Source organism: Zingiber officinale, chromosome 8B (assembly GCF_018446385.1).
Source record: "Zingiber officinale cultivar Zhangliang chromosome 8B, Zo_v1.1, whole genome shotgun sequence".
Taxonomy (NCBI): domain Eukaryota; kingdom Viridiplantae; phylum Streptophyta; class Magnoliopsida; order Zingiberales; family Zingiberaceae; genus Zingiber; species Zingiber officinale.
The window spans coordinates 19,289,249-19,307,184 of record NC_056001.1 but is presented as its reverse complement, the minus strand read 5'-3'; the positions used below and the strand labels follow the sequence as shown (position 1 = coordinate 19,307,184).

At 34.3% G+C, this 17,936-nt stretch overlaps 3 non-coding genes across 3 annotated transcripts; all 3 read right to left on the bottom strand.

The window, feature by feature from the left end:
• Positions 1-596: 596 nt before the first annotated feature.
• On the bottom strand, positions 597-681 carry TRNAY-GUA. The gene is given in 2 exon segments: positions 597-632; positions 645-681. It is a non-coding gene; the product is annotated as a tRNA-Tyr (tRNA).
• Positions 682-752: 71 nt separating this feature from the next.
• Positions 753-824, bottom strand: TRNAA-CGC. The gene has a single exon. It is a non-coding gene; the product is annotated as a tRNA-Ala (tRNA).
• Positions 825-13,074: 12,250 nt separating this feature from the next.
• Positions 13,075-13,159, bottom strand: TRNAM-CAU. Its single transcript is given in 2 exon segments — positions 13,075-13,110; positions 13,122-13,159. It is a non-coding gene; the product is annotated as a tRNA-Met (tRNA).
• Positions 13,160-17,936: the final 4,777 nt, after the last annotated feature.

Genomic DNA, 17,936 nt, shown 5'->3' with positions numbered 1-17,936 from the left:
ATGATAAAAAAAAAAAGGACACCCGTTTTATTTTTGCCTTAATATCTGTTTTTCCTTTTTTTAAAAAAATATGACTAATAAATCTAGTACTTATAAAGTTGCAAATATCCTAAAGTATTTAAGCTTTGGTATGGGTAAGCAAGCGTATTTGTCCATCACACTAGAAGGAAAACTTGAACTCGTTTAGGATGAAAGAGTTTTCTAAATCGGATGGGACTTTATCGGGTTGAAATGACAAACTTTTTCAATGTTGATTCAACAAGATTCAAGTTCGAGAGAAAAGAAGTTAATCAAGGAGGTGTCATGCTACATTGGTGGTTATATACAAAACAAATTGACTTGTTCTCTCCTACTGCACGACGGAGGAGATGAGAAGATGCTAAATTGGTGGTTGTAACTCGAGCTCGCTCAACTTAGCTCTCAACTGTCATCCCATGACGGTTGTCGGTGTCCTCAATTGATTACGTTACCTCAAAGTCTAAGAAGATGAGGACATGCTTGAGTTACGAATATATCAATTTACGTTGAGACCGGTTGCCGAAAACGTAAGTTTCATTTGGTCTAAATTGAAAAAGAAAAATTAATAAAACAAAATTTCCGACCTGCCGGATTCGAACCAGCGACCTAAGGATCATCTGCAACAACTACAGTCCTCCGCTCTACCAACTGAGCTAAGGTCGGTTTTGTTAAAAAAGTCTATGTCATATTTTATTAAGTTAATATTAATAAACAAGATAATAAGAAAATTTTAATGGAGGTCAAGGGAATCGAACCCGTACCTCTCGCATGCGAAGCGAGCGCTCTACCATATGAGCTAGACCCCCGACGGCAAGGTTGGATACATTAAGTTATTTTATCAAGTATTTATATCTTCGGCGAGGTTAAGAGATCAATGCAAGGGACGCTGAACATGCAATGGATACGAACCTGCATACTACTGATACCTTCCTGGAAGATCCAACGAACAGATACGCAAATAAAACACTCGATGATGAAGATAATGAAAGCGAAGATGATAGATTGGAAACCCTGTGCTAAGATGAAGGGCAGGGGTTTTCCGTTCTTGTACTTCTCCTGGAGTGATCCATCTGCCAATTTTCATTCGTGAAGAAAGCCATGCATCAGCTAGCGTAAGTATTTCTCCCAATTCCAGATGAAGTCGGGACAAATACCCTGATTTAATTACTTGTGGGGCTGATCTGTGGGATGCTCGAACCTTTGCCAAAAAGTGATAGCAAAAATGCCCGACTGTAGCCTATAGATAGGCTGAACGCTAACTTTATCTCCACTGTTTGATATGATTTGAAAATTCATAGAAGACCAGTCGTGTTTTGCTGCCGGAAAGTCTGTTTGAAGATTGTCTTACCCAAGTCAATAAATTATTGAGCAAATCTTGTCGTCCTTCCGGTAGTCATCTTGGTTATGGTGATTTTTGTTGTTTCTCAAATCTGAATTATAGAAATATGAATTATAAAATATGTGATATTTATATTGATATCTTGTAGTAGATCTTGATCTTCATTAATCGTTGAAAGAACGATTACGAATGAATCGGAAGGCTCTTCAAGATTCACAAATCAAATCCCACCGAGGTATGTTCCTCTTCGCCAGCCGATTACTTGCTCGCTCATGCCTCCCTTATCTTTCAATTCCTTGAACGCCTCTTGTATAAAGACAAGCAACAATAATGTCATTCATAAAGGAGGAAGATGGAGAAGAAAAGACACCCTTTCATTTTCTTAACTCCTACATCTCCCACTCATCCAAGTCAATCCATAAAGGTTAACTAGTTACAAAGACTATGTAAGTCACATAAACTATATTATAATCAAGTCACAAACACCAGAGCAAAATACTAATTAGTTACAAAGATCAAATAAAAACATTCATTTCATACTTTAGAAAAAATGGTTCGTGTAATAGCAAGTACACTGAGCAATTATTGCTAAGAAAATTGTTACACCTTACATAGCCGCTTTATAGAACGAATCAGAGACATTAATAATTTATCTTTACCCTAGAGTAAATTATTTTTATTTACATCAATATGAACATCTCTAATCGCTCATAATGACTATTATGTTAAGAGCATGTTCCATATTCAAATATTCACAATCATTTCTATACATAATAGAAATGAGTCGACTAGTAAATAATATCAAAAAATGTAAATCTATTTAATCTTCCTTTTTATCTAGAATTTATTTATTTTAATAAGTCATTTTCCTAGTTATGCTCCATAGATCAAATCACTCATATCTAATAAGAAATATGCTAAAGTAGCAGACATTGATTAGAACTTCTTGTAGACAGCTAAAGAGTCACTTTGGGTAAGATTGAGATTAACTTATAATCTCAAATGTTTCACATAGTAGAGAAGTAGGAATCCATTTTTCTACTACGCTTATTATCGTTATGGCACACGTGGTATGAATCACATGCTATGATGTTTTTCTCTTTATTAAAAAGAGTGCATATTTTTCTCCAAATTTAACATCTTACATATTTTGATCTAGACATACTTAATGTCTAATCCTGAATTCAACATATGAATTCCAATTTGGCCTTAAACAGATTCAGTAAATGGTGGGTTTATTTACTCCAATCATTACATAAATATTCTCATCTTGGCATAATTATTAATACGACCTTAACTTATGGTAGAGGTGATCGCAGATCAGGTTAGTTCAATTATTAAGGTAAAAAATTATCCGATCCTACTAGATCAGATAATGCAATATTAGGACATACATCTGACCCTATATCCAACGATTCTTATGTATCAAATATCCGACGGATTATCAGTTATTTGGATATCCAATCTTATATTCAATGAAATATAAAATATAAATATAAATATAATAAAAAAATAAAATATTTTAAATGATAATAGACATTACTCATTAGACAATAGACAACTACATAAACAATAACTCAAAATCTCAAATAAGTTAAATCTTCAAAATAACAAATAAAATCTTTCAAAATGAAAAATAAAGTATTTCAAATGACAAATAAAATGTTTCAAAATGAAAAATAAAATTCTTTCAAATAACAAATAAAGTCTTCCAAAATGAAAAATAAGCTTCTTTATCCATGCTTAAGCTTCTTTATCCATGAGCATGCTTGTTTTCATATCTGAAACAAACAAATAAAATAATAAAAATATCAATATTTAAGAAGTTAAACGTTAATAAATATTAACTATGTCATAAATAAACAAATAACACCTTCTTCAATAGCTTCAAATACGCTTATATATGTAAAAGTTTCTTCATCCACACCAACATTAATACGTTTTGAACGCAACTAATTTTAAGAACAAACTAATGCCTCGACAACCCCAGGAGTAAGTGTGCTACGGAATGAATCAAGAACACGACCTCCAGTGCTAATAGTTAATTTTGATGTCACAATAGATACAGGAATTGATAATACATCCTTAGCAATTGCAAATAGTACACGATACTTACCACCATTAACCTTCCACCATGCTAACACATCAAACTTTTTATCATCCGAATCCACAATAGTATCGCACAAATATTTTTCAACTTTTGATTTTTTTTTTGTCAAAAGAATCTGATTGCATCAAGTGATGTTTGAATTGAGAAATAAATGATAAATTCAAATCTTCCTCCATTTCATTTGCGATAATATCTTTTTGGTGAACAATTGTATCAACATTCTCATCTATATTTCCAGTATAATGATGATATGATCTCATTAACAATTCCTTAATTTTATTCCTCTTGTCAGCTACTGTGGAAGAATCATAAATATTGTCAAAACATAATTCAACATATTTCATTTTTAACGAGGATCCAAAACCACTGCAATATACAATAGCAAATTGGTTCTCTCAAATTTTCCCCAATATTTATTAAATTTTTGCATCATTCCTTACGCCATATTACTAATCATAATGTCTCCATTTCTACCCATTTGACTTAACATCATTTGAATAGTCATGAGTTCGTGAAAAAAAGAACTGGAAGTCACTTGTAAAGAACTCGAGAACAACAAAGTGACTTTATAGAAAATCTTTAAAAACCTCATCAATGTTCGAGCATTTTTCCATTCAATTTTCTTTGGGATCCTATGTTCCTTTTCCTCTTGCTTTTCCCAATTGCATCATCAAGGAGCATAGAATTGTCTTGGATTTCTTCTATAAAAAAAGTCAAGATATTTTGAGCTTCTTTCTTCTTCTAATCTTTCAAAAAACTTTTGCAAATCTTTCTGTTGATTCTAACATCAAATATGTCAAGTTCCATCTAGTTAGAACATCTAAGTACACCATCTTCTGTGTAGAAATTTTCAATCTCTCAGCAACCTTTTTGAAACTCAACAATTTAGCTGGAGAAGATCTCACATAACGAACGACATTTCGAATTTTCATAATAGATTCATTATGGTCCTTCAATCCTTCTCTAACAATTAAATTCAAAATGTGATCATTGCATCTCACCTGAATGAACTCATTGTTCAGAACATTCGACTCCCAATCTTTTATCAACCTTTTTAGGTGAGTAATGGCAGTATCATTTGAACTGACATTATCGACTGTCAAGCATAAAATGTTTTCAATGCCTCAATCTAACAAACAATTTTCTACCATATTCCCTATTATCATACCGAAGTGATTATTAACCTGACAAAAGTTCAAAATTCTTTTATGCAAATTACATTCACCATCTATCTAGTGTTTGGTTAAAACCATATAATTAATATTTTGTATAGATGTCCAAGTGTTCGTCGTCAAGCAAAGACATTGAGACTTTAATACATTTCTTAGCTTTTCTTTTTCTTCCACATATATCCTCACACAATCTCTAGCAACTGAGAAGGCATGACAAACTTTGGCTGCATTGCTTGACAAAACCTTTTAAACCCTTCTGCTTGTACTGTTCTAAAGGAAAACTCATCCGTCATAATCATTTATGCTAACTCTCGTTTGCATATTTCAGGATTATATGCAAATGCTTTTAATGTTTGTGAAGCATCATTACCCTTTGTTGCATCAAAAGAAAGGACTTTCTGATTTTTATCCATAGTATTAGTCTTGAAAGGGGATATTTTACATTGAACTTTTAAATGCGTCCACATGTTGCTAGTTCCATCTTTTTTAGAAGCACATGCGTAATCCTTCCTACAGTAATTACATGCAGCCCTCAGACCTTTTGAACTAGTGACTTCTAACTTTTTGAAATGCTTCCACATAAGATATTTTTTACCCTTTCCCCCTTTTCATTATCATCGACGGACGTGGGTTTTACTTCAACATGTGTTTGACTTTGAGGCTCAAAAATAGATTCACTTTGAGTTTGAACAATTGTAGATGGTGGCTCACCACCAACCGACTTAATTATTATCAAAGGTTGTGAAGTATTTTGACTATCCATTTCTAATATAATCCAAAGTTCCTAAAAAGGATATAACTATAAACAAATTAATAACAACTAACAAGAATAATGCAATGAAGATAAATATGTTCCAATGAAGATCAATATGTTCTTGAAGCATCAAACTATTGTTCATTTATTTTTTAAATAATGCATGCCCCAAAAGAAGGACATAAGGAATACCACACAAAAGGCTACTCATAATCTCAATGGCATAGAAGGGGTTCTGCTTTACATAATTCTTTTCCTAAGTGTGATGATAACAACAACAACAAAAGACCATTCAAGCCATGTATATGGACTATTTAGTGATAAAAAACTATATGTCGTTAATTCAAATACATCTATTTTGTTGAATAAAACAACTACTACAACAAAGTACTTACATACCTTAAATTCAAGATTTTGATCTTTTTTAAATTTCAAAGCCGACTCCAAATGGACCAAACCAACCTAGAAATTAAACAATTAAACATGATTCAAAGTTAGTCTCTAAGAATAAAGAATCATCAACAAAAGTTTAATTAGTGAACTAAGTCGGCTAGAAGTGCTTACCTAGGGTTTTCGATCAGAAAGAAGACGCGTACTAGAGGCGTCGACTTCATTCCTTTTGTAGGCGTCGACTTCATTCAATTATTTCTTGTCTTCTTTAATCTTCACAGTAACATAGGGAATGCGTCAAGCACTCAAGTGTGTCCCAAGTCCCAGTCGACCAGCCCCACGATGAGGCGTGCTGCTTGGCTGCTTTAGAAGTTCGATGCTTTAGCTTCAGTTCGTCACTTCGTCCGCGTCGTTCTACTTCATAGGTTCTTATTTTGGGTGTTCATGTTTTACAGCAGGGGGTGTTTTACAACAGGGTGTTTTACAGCGATTTGGTTATCCACGATTTTTTTTAAAGTAGTAAACCGCTTCCGAACCGGACCTAGTCAGGTTCACTATTTTTCAAGTTGATTTTTATTCGGTTTGATCATTTTTTTTGTTTGGTTTAGGTCGATATGAGTGGGTTGGTCGGTTTGGCGGGTTGACTGTTCACCCCTTACTTATGGGTATGCCTCTATTCATAGCTACATAAGCTGTCATATAAGTAACAGTCTTATCTCTATTTATACTTAACAAATAAAGATGATTGTCCATGTGAGTGCACCAATCTTAACCTGCAAACATACTTATCATGACTTTATTCAAATGTAACAAAGACATATACACTAAATAGATCATGACATTTTCATATATCTAATTATCTTTACAATATGTTACATTCTTCAAAGTCCTAAAGATTTCACATATCCTTGAAATGACTCTTTAGTCAATGACTTAATAAAATGATCTGCAAGCATATTGCACGTATGAATGTACTCAAATACTATCTTTTTCTTATCAACAATATCTTTTATAAAATTATACTTAATTTCTATATGCTTGTCTTTGTTGTGATATTTGGGATCTTTGGAAAGACTATAGCAGTTTGCCTATCACAGTACATTGTAACAGGACTCTCAATGTCCTCAGCAATGTTCAGATGCTTTAGAAACCTTCTTAAACAGACAACCTCTTGCATAACTGCTACACAAACACATACTTAGCTTCCATTGTTGACAGTGCTACACAAGTATATTTCTTGCTATTCCACGAGATGACACCACCATTTAGCAAGAAAGTATAACCATATGTGATTTTTTTTATTATTAAGGTTCCCCGCCCAATCTGCATCTATATAGCCACTCAAGCTCATATTTGATCCTTGAATATAGAGAAAATAATTCGTTGTTCCTTTGAGATATTTGAATATCCTCTTTACTGCTTTTAGTGTCTCAATCCTGGGTTTGACTGAAAATGACTAATTAAGCCAACAACATAACTTATATCAGGACGAGTACATAACTCAATGTACATTAAACTACCAATAGCACTATCATATGATTTTTCTTCATTTCGGCTATTTCTTCAGGAGTCTTGGGGTATATACTTTTGCTCAGAATAGTACATTTCACTGTAGGTGTTTGTTCAATGTTACAATTTGACATATTGAAGCGTTGTAGCATTTTAATGATATAAGTTTCTTGAGATAAACCCAAAAACTTTTTTAATTAATCTCTAATAATCTTCACTCCTAAGATGTACTCAGCTTCTCCCATATCTATTATGTCAAATTGTGATGAAAGCCACGATTTGACTTCTATCACACACTTTATGTGACTTTCAGCTATTAATATATCATCAACATATAATAATAAGATGACAAACTTTTCTTTTTTTTCGTTTATTAGGTAAACATAATGATCCTCATTGATTATTTCTAAAATATAAGACAAATAACTTTATTAAATCTTATGTTCCATTGTCTTGACGCTTGCTTTAGCCCATATATAGACTTCTTAAGTCTATATACTTTATTTTCTTGACCTTCAGCAATGAAACCTTCTGGCTGTGCCATATAGATTTCCTCATCAAGATTACTATTAAGGAAAGCTGTTTTTATATCCATCTGATATAATTCCATGTCATATTGTGTTATTATAGATAGAATGACATGTATTGAAACAAACTGGGGAGAATATTTTTTCAAAATCAATACCTTCCATTTGGATATATTCTTTTACAATTAATCGAGCTTTATATAGATTAATCCATCCATCTGCTTTCCTCTTGATTTTGAGAATCCACTTATTCCTAATAACCTTTCAACCCGGAGGAAAATCTACTAAATCCCAAACTTGATTCTTTCTCATAGACTTTATTTCCTCATCTATTGTAATGTTTCATTCTTCTCTAACTGAGCATCTCAAAGTTTCATCAACCGTTAGAGGTTCCTCATCGTCAACTAGAAGAATCATCAATGCCTCATTCTCAATGTCAAACTTTTTCCAAGGAATAATTTGATGACTACTTCTTCATAGGTTAGACGGTTGAGAAGTTAACCCATGATTTGGCAAATTAATCTCACTAGGTTGACTAGATTTAGGCATCTTTGGTGATTCTTGATTTGTTAATAAAGGAATATTATCCACTTCCTCTATTGCAAATAAAGGAATTATCTTATCAACTTTACCTCTTGTTGGAAATTCAGTTTTAAGGAAAATAGTATCTCTCAACTCTATTTTAGAGATGGTTCAATCTTGTTACTCACCAATGAAAACATAACCCTTAAAAATACTAGAATACCATACAAAATGCATTTCTTACCTCTAGGTCATAATTTTCCATATTGGTAAGTCTTATCATGAACATAAGCAGTTGACACCAATGTCTCAGATTACTCAAATATAATTTTCTATATATCCAGCGTTCATATGAAGTAGATGGAACATATTTAGAAGACACTTGGTTAAGTATATAAGTTGCAGCTAATAACGTATGTCCTTAATAGAAAATTGACAAATTAGCTTGAGCCATCATAGACCTAACCATATCTAGAAGAGTTCGATTTCTTCTTTCTGTAGCTCTATTTTACTGTAGAGTTCTAGGGATAGTTAGCTATCTAATGATCTATTTCTTATTATACCTTGTCTTGAACTGATCAAACAAATATTCACCTTCACGGTCAGTGCATCAAGTCTTAACATTATGTTCCAATTGATTCTCAACTTCGTTCAAGTAACGATTGAAGCAATCTAATGCATCAGATTTGTGAGAAATAAAATACATATGATGAAAACGTGTGAAGTCATCAATAAATATAATGAAATAAGAACTTTCATTTCTAGCCTTCACATTCATTGGACAACAAATATCCAAATGAATTAATTGCAATGGTGATTCAACTCTAATAGGCTTACCAAATGATTTCCTAATTGTTTTTCTAGCAAGACAATGTTCATATATAGACAAGTTAACTTTAGCATGAGCACTTAACAGATCCTCTTTAGCTAATCTATTCATTCGTTCTTATCTTATATGTTCCATTTTAGCATACCAAACTTCATTATTAATATCAGCATCACTAGTAAGAGCAATGTTTAAAAAATAATCATTATTTCCATAATTATTATTTGATTCTACATCAAGAACCATTAAACCATATGTTACATAACATTCCCAATTAACATAGAGTTAATGTGAAGTCTCACACAACGACTATAAAAGTTTACACAATAACCTAAATCAAGAAGACTAATAACGAAAACTAGATTTCGTCGAATCTCAGGAGCATACATAACATCATGTAGAAACAACGTACATTCACCACGTAGGTTGAGTATGTAAATGCCAATTCCTTTGACTTTAATTCTTGCATTGTTTCTCATATATATTCATTTGCTGGCGCTGGTACCCGAAGGTACTCCACGTATGTAGCTCAATCATGAGCTACATGGTTCATTGCTCCTGAATCTATAATCTACAAAGGATAAAATTCAGCTAACAACACTAAACTTGCAACATAATACTCATGGAAAAAAGATAAAGATGGATCTCCCTTTTTCGACTTCATACAATCTCAAACAAAATGACCCTTCTTGCCACAGTTATAGCAAGAAAGCTTGCTCTTAGTTTTTTTATCCATATTTCTTTTCTTTCTTCATGATTTGGTCTTGCCCAGCAACAACACCTACTTCCTTTTGCTTTCCCTTTTGTCTCTTAAACCATGTTTTATTATTCTTGGAACAAGAACCTTCAACTATAAAAGCTTAACCAAAAATCCTTGTGAATTCTATTCTCTCCACCTCCAGTTCAACATAGCATGAGACATCAGTGAAAGTCTTAATACTTTCACTGTGAGTCAAATTCTATTTCATTGTCTCTCAAGAATCAGGAAGAGAATGGATAATGCTGGGTTATGGCAACATTTGGACGCTTTTTGTAGCTATTAAACTTAATTGTCAGTTGACGAAGCTTACTTAGACTTACTCCACTGTACTTTTCTCTAAAGACTGCCTAGACATCATGAGCCGATGGTAATGACTCATACTCAAATAATCGGTCATACACCATTGAACTAATCAATATTCCCTTACAGTGGAATCCTTCCTTTTCCATGACTTATAGATATCAAGGTCGCGCCTGTATTGTATTGTAGAACCATCAATTGGTTCTTCCATGAGCTGATTTAAAGCATCTAGAACTTCTTGTTCCTCAAGAACGTATTGCATCTTGAGGTGTCAGATTTTATAGTTATCCTCATATAATTTCTCTCCCTTAGTGAGTTTAACTATGATGTTCTTAGTTACCCTAATTTATAAATAAAATATTATTTAGTTATTCAGTGTAATTCATATGTATGCAATTAGCAATTAAGTCAATGTAATTTGAGTTGATTTACAAAATCAAATGATAATTATGTTTCTATCATCATTTGTATGATTCAATTTAATCAACATTTATCAATTTCATTACATACATTTCATCAAATGAACTAATCATGAAATCATAAAATATGAACTAATTATAAGAAAGTTAGTTAACGCATAATATAACTATTTTTCATATAATATAGCACTGTTCGTACAAAACAACAATTTCCACTACATTATTTTTAGAAAAACTAAATAAATTAAAATTGTTCATATATAACGACAATAACAAAACACTAACACCATGAATAAGCTAGCATACCTCCCACTAGAAAAAATACTGATTCAATGGGTAATACTATCTCGTTCATCCCGGACTCAATGAAGGCAAGATCAGCCTCAGAATTATCCATCAGATCCATATTCAGATCCATTTTTGGATCCTCCACACACTCTTCCAAATCCTCCTCTGATTCTTCAGGATCTTCTTTTGAATCCTCCTTAAATTCTTCGGAATCCTATGCTAAATTAAGTAAATTCATGCACATCTCTGAATATGAGATGCGCCCTTCAGAACGATCTCATAGTTGGTGTGCTATATTGCTAAGATGCCTCGATTGTGACTGAACTAGAACCTATCTTTTGTGTTTATCCTGAACTAGAAATACTTCTCATTCAAGTTTTCAGAATAGCCGATCAAGCCAACCAATAAGTCTGACTCCATGAATCGGGTTATAATCAAGCCCCTTAATTTCCTCCTATAGCTCATGTTGTCATATATTGCGACTAATCATCGTATATATTATCTGTGATATCTGGAATTGAAAATAATAATGTCAATACAAAATCAATAAACTAGTAACAAATTGGTCAAATTCAATTTTCGCATATGCATGGAACAAGTATATACATAATACATAAGCAAATAGGAAAAAAAAAATAGAAAATGGAAAAAAAAAATAAATTTTCTATACTGGAGGAGTTTCAGTTGACTAATACATTAGATATGCCAATTGGAAAATTAGATCCTAAGTCCTTTAACTTCATTAGAACTAATCTAATTGGGATGTTCAATTGTTATATTTAATCTAAGCCTATTTAAGTCTAACTCAAACTAATTGATCAAATCAAAGCTTATTTGATTAATTCTAGTTGGATCGCTTTTGGTTTGGACCAAACTAGTCTAGTTAATTACATCAAACTGAATTTGCTTGGACCAAAACTAATTTAAACTAAAGTGGTTTCAACTAAACCAGTTAGAAGAGAAAAAAACTAATTTTTAAAAGAACCTTGTTTTCGCATGAGAAAACTTTTCATGCTTTCTCGATTTTTCTTCTCTTTTTGATTTTTTAAAATAAAAACTTTTCTCATAGAGTAATTTTGACTGATTTACTATTCTCCTTTCTTCATTTTTCGTGATTCACTGTTGCGACTTCTTTATCGTGACGAACGCGATTGCTGTGACTATCAATTATCAGCCTCCCAATGTTGTCGTTGGCACTCTAGGACCACAGAAGCTGAACGCCAGCCGCCCGATGTGGTTGTTGACGTGCGAAACACACGTATCTGAATGACGTAGCCACGACCTTCTCTACCGTGACAAATGCAGGTTCTGGTCTTTGGCTCAGTCGCAGGCCCACAGCACGGTCGCTAGTGCGCAACTGTGAATATGGAAATCACAATACTGTTGCAATTTTCTGATGTTATATAGATCTGCTGCTTGAGCAGAAATCGCAACAGTCGCTGTTTCTCAGTTCTATTCTTCCAATTTCATGCTTTCAAAATTGCTATCGCTCTAATATCATTGTTGTTTTTGAAACATGAAATACAGAAATATGAAATCTGTAAAACTCGTAGTAAACTTCCATAGTAGATCTCGATCTTCGTTTATTGTCAGAAGAATGATAACGAACTAATTGAAAGACTCTTCAAGATTTACAAATCAAATCTCACTGAGGTATATTCTTCTTTACCGATTACTTGCTCACGCCTTCCTTCTCTTTTGACTCCTTAGACGTCTTTTCTATAAAGACAAGCGATAATAATATCGCTTATAAAGAAGGAAGATGAAAAATTATTCATAAAGAAAGAAGATGAAAGTAAAAGAGATACTCTTTCATCTTCGTAATTCTTACCATTTTTAATTAAGATAACTGGCTTTGTTTAACTCTCTGACTGTGGTTGTATAAATAACATCACAATTAAACTAGCTAAAAACAAGAAAAAGGGGCACTCCAATTGGACACCTCTCGCACCAAATGTAAATTTTATTTGTTTGGCAATAAAATTATGTATGCCACGGGTTGTATACCACCATATATACAGATAGAACTCAAAATATATTAATCCTTAACTTCACTAACAATTTCCCTTTGAATTTAAACTTAAAAATATATCTAGATTTTCAGCGCATTAAGAAATTAATTTATTTAAAAAATGGAAAATGGGGTGAGAGAGGCTCGAACTCTCGACCTCAGGATCACTCAGAAGCTATGAGACCTACGCGCTAGCCAACTGCGCCACCACCCCATGCTATACTTTTTCATTAAAATTTAATTTTAATTTATTAGATATCTCCAACTTTAAGGTGTTTGACTAAGAGACCTCGGAAAGTGGGACAAACGATGGTTTCTTAACAAATCAATGGTTTCCAAAGTTTAACTCACAAAGTGTGGACAACAATAGACTTGTCCAAGCAAGGCAATCAAGGCCGAATAAGATGAACAAGATTTTAGAAATTAGACTGAGCAAGATATTATAAAGACTAATTGATCTAAGACTTTTTAGGGTCATTGGATCAACAACCTTTAGAATTAAAACAATGAGTGTTTCTGAAAGATCATGCTCAATACAACTATTAGAAAAGGCTTTGTCAATAGAGGCTTAAACATCTTTATCAACTATATGCAAATAATACCTAAAAAACACTGCTTAAAATCATCCGAATCTGGTGCTTCATATGGAGCTATACTAAAAATAGCATCGCTGACCTCTTTGAAAGAAACTGGACTAAGAAGTTATTTATAGAGTTCTTGCATGATCGATTTTAGGAATATAATGAACAGCAAGATTGTTTGGATTACATTGATCATTTGATTGGAACAATTTTTGAAGAAATCCAACGCCTCATTTTTCAAATTCTCTTCATCATTATACCAAAGACCATCAATATTAAAACCTGTAATTTTATTTCGTCTTCTTTGAATCACAGTTTGGACATGGAAGAATTTTATATAGAAAAGAACCTTCGGAAATGAACTAAACGTATCTTTGACATCTAAGGTTTGGTCATATTAATTTAAATAGGATTCAAAGGCTTGTAGCCGATGGACTCTTGGGTTCATTAGAGTTGGAAAATTTTCCAACATGTGAATCCTGCTTGGAAGGTAAAATGACCAAGAGACCTTTTAAGGCCAAGGGGTGTAGAGCCAAAGATGCGTTAGAACTAGTTCATTCTGATTTGTGTGGTCTTATGTCTATCCAGGCAAGAGGTGGTTATGAATACTTCGTCTCCTTTATAGACGATTATTCAAGATACGGATACATTTACCTGATACGCCGCAAGTCTGAATGCTTTGATACATTCAAAGAATATAGGGCTGATGTGGAGAAATGCCTTGGTAAAAGTATCAAGACACTGAGGTCTGACCGTGGTGGCGAATACCTCTTTGGAGAGTTTAGGAATTACTTATCAGAAGTCGGGATTCAATCCCAATTGTCTGCACTTGGTACACCCCCAACAGAATGGTGTGGCAGAACGAAGGAATATGACTCTTATGGAAATGGTTATATCGATGATGAGTTATTCAGAATTACCAAATTCGTTTTGGGGATATGCTCTGGAAACAGTAGTGTACATTCTGAATATGGTACCTTCTAAAACAGTTCCTTCTACTCCCATGGAATTATGGAATGGGCATAAGCCTAGTCTGAATCATATCCGGATATGGGGTAGTCTCGCACATGTGCTGAAGGGAGATATTGACAAGTTGGAATCACATACAGAAGTCTGTCTGTTTGTGGGATATTCTAAGGGAACGAAAGGTAGTTTGTTTTATAATCCTAAAAATCAGAATATCATTGTTAGCACCAATGCTCGATTTTTAGAAGAAGATTATGTAATGAACCATAAGCCCATGAGTGAAATAGTTCTAGAAGAAATAAGAGAGGACACGTCTGTTTTAATACCAACAGTACAAGATGAAGTACCAAAAGAAACTGCAACACGTGTCACACATGATACACAACTAGAGACAGTGCCTCGTCGTAGTGGGAGGGTTGTAAGGCAACCTGAGATATTCATGTTTTTGGGAGAGTCTTCGGACTTGATCCCGGGTAAACATGAACCTGATCCCCGGACATATAACGAAGCACTCCAAGATATAGATGCAGTATCTTGGCAAAAGGCAATGAATTCAGAAATAGAATCTATGTATTCTAATAAGGTCTGGGAGCTTGTAGAACCACCTGATGGTGTAAAATCCGTTGGATGTAAGTGGATCTACAAAAGGAAAAGAGGGATAGATGGGAAGGTAGAAACCTTCAAAGCAAGGCTTGTTGCAAAAGGGTATACTCAGAAAGAGGGAATCGATTATGAGGAAATTTTTTCGTCGGTAGCTATGCTTAAGTCTATCCGGATACTCTTATCCATTGCCGCTCATATGGATTATGAGATTTGGCAAATGGATGTCAAGACAGCATTCCTTAATGGAAGTCTTGAAAAAAATATCCATATGAAGCAACCAGAAGGGTTCATTGAAAAAGGCAAAGAACATCTAGTATGCAAGCTGAATCGGTCCATTTATGGACTGAAGTAAGATTCAAGATCTTAAAACATCCGGTTTAATGAAGTAATTCAGTCATATGGATTTATTCAGTATCGGGATGAGTCTTGTGTATACAAGTGTAACGGAAACGTGGTGGTATTTCTTATACTATACGTAGATGATATTTTGTTAATTGGCAACAATGTCAAGGTATTATCAGACGTAAGGGTATGGTTGTCCAAACAATTTGATATGAAGGACTTAGGAGAATGTGCACATATTCTTGGGATCAAAGTCATAAGGGATCGCAAGAAAAGAATGTTGTACCTATCTTAAGCTTCATATATAGATACGGTCCTTGCTCGTTTTAGCATGCAGAACTCCAAGAAAGGTTTCTTACCTTTTAGGCATGGAGTAGCCTTATCTAAAGGGATGTCTCCGAAGACATCAAAGGAGATGGAGGATATGAAGGTAGTTCCTTATGTTTCGACTGTAGAAAGCCTTATGTATGCAATGCTGTGTACGAGACTTGATATCTGTTTTACCGTGGGCATGGTCAGCAGATATCAGAGTAACCCTGGACAAGGACATTGGACTGTTGTAAAGTATATATTGAAGTACCTGAGAAGGACTAGAGATTATATGCTAGTTTACCAAGCAGACAATTTGCTCCCTGTGGGTTACACGGATTCGGACTTCCAATCAGATAGGGACAATAGTAAGTCCATGTTGGGCTATGTGTTTACTCTAGGAGGTGGAGCCATTGCATGGAGGAGTGTTAAGCAGAAATGCGTCTCAGACTCAACCATGGAAGTTGAGTATGTGGCAGCCTCTGAGGCTGCCAAAGAAGCTGTATGGCTCAGAAATTTTCTAATGGACTTAGATGTGATTCCTTGTTTGCCCAAAATCATCACAATTTATTGTGATAATAGCGGTGCAGTTGCAAACTCGAAGGAACCACGAGCCCATAAGGCAAGTAAACATATAGAGCACAAGTACCACCTAAAACGAGACATCGTCAAGCAAGGAGAAGTTGTTGTCGCCAAGATTGCATCGGCAGATAACCTGGCAGATCCTTTCACTAAGGCCCTTCCGGCGAAAGCTTTTGATCGGCATGTGGAGGGGATGAGAATCAGATGTATGGCAACAGATATGGCAGCTTAGTCTTTTAGTATAAGTGGGAGATTGTTGGAGTGTATACTAAAAGCCTAGCTTTTGTAAACATTTATTTTTGAAATAAAAGAATCACATTGGTCAATATCTACATTTATTTGTTAAATGTAATTGTTCAATTAATTTATATAAGTATATAACATGGTGTGTGGTGTCACACTCAGAAGATCATGTTGTCGGTTCTTTGTAAATTATAAACAGTTACTCGCGACTAAGATGGAAAGGAACAAACCATCGGAATAGTCGTAGTGTAATTAAGTATTAATTTATCTTGATTAATAAATTACACTGGTACACTCTAAGTGTATTGAGTAGGACCATTTAGGTAAGTTATTTTTGTACTAACTTAGTAAAAGAACTAGACCTTAGTTATTATGGAAGTATGTGCTCTTAATCTTAATATAATAACAAACACATATATTTAATATTTATTTCTTGGACTTATCAAAGGGTGAGGTTTAGCTCGATAAATTAATATGCCCGATAAGTTGAGAAATGATATTACTTATAGTGTATGTTGTTGATTATAGAGGAATCTGTGTCCTAGTTATCTAGGTTGAGAATGTCCCCAAGAGGAGCTCATTAGGATTGTCATGTTAAACCCTGCAGGTGGACTTAGTCCAACATGACAATGAAGTTGAGTGGTACTACTTTTGGAGCTAGATATTAATTAAGTGAGTTGTCAGTAACTTACTTAATTAGTGGGCATTCGTTATCTTAAACACAGGGAGACTAATACACTCATAATAAGAAGGAGCCCATAATGTAATTTGGGATTGGTACGGTAGTGCGATAATAACTCTCTAGTGGAATGAGTTATTATCGATGAACTTGAGTTGTGTGTTCGAGGCGAACACGGGATACTCAAGCTCATCGGAAGGCCAAAACTAATTTCTCCTCTGTTGGTGCAATATCCCTTAGGTCAAGGTTGACTGGTTTGACCAAGCTTGAGTCTTGGTCATAGTTTCGATGTTTAACAATACATGTAGACACATGGACAATGCAGGTGCAGTTGTTCATATGGGGAGATTCTGATCAGGGACTGATCAGTGTGAATGAAGAAGAGTCAAGTAGGTCAAAAGTGACCGGATACCTGACTGGAAAGTCCTAGTGAGTGAAGCTAGGCAGAAGGAAATCCTGGTGAGTGAAGCCAGGTGAAAGTCCTAGTGAGTGAAGCTAGGTAGATGGAAAGTCCTAGTGAGTGAAGCTAGGCAGAAGGAAATCCTGGTGAGTGAAGCCAGGTGAAAGTCCTAGTGAGTGAAGCTAGGCAGATGGAAAGTCCTAGTGAGTGAAGCTAGGCAGATGGAAAACCCTAGTGAGTGAAGCTAGGTGAAAGCCTTGGTGAGTGAAGCCAGGCAAGGGAAAAT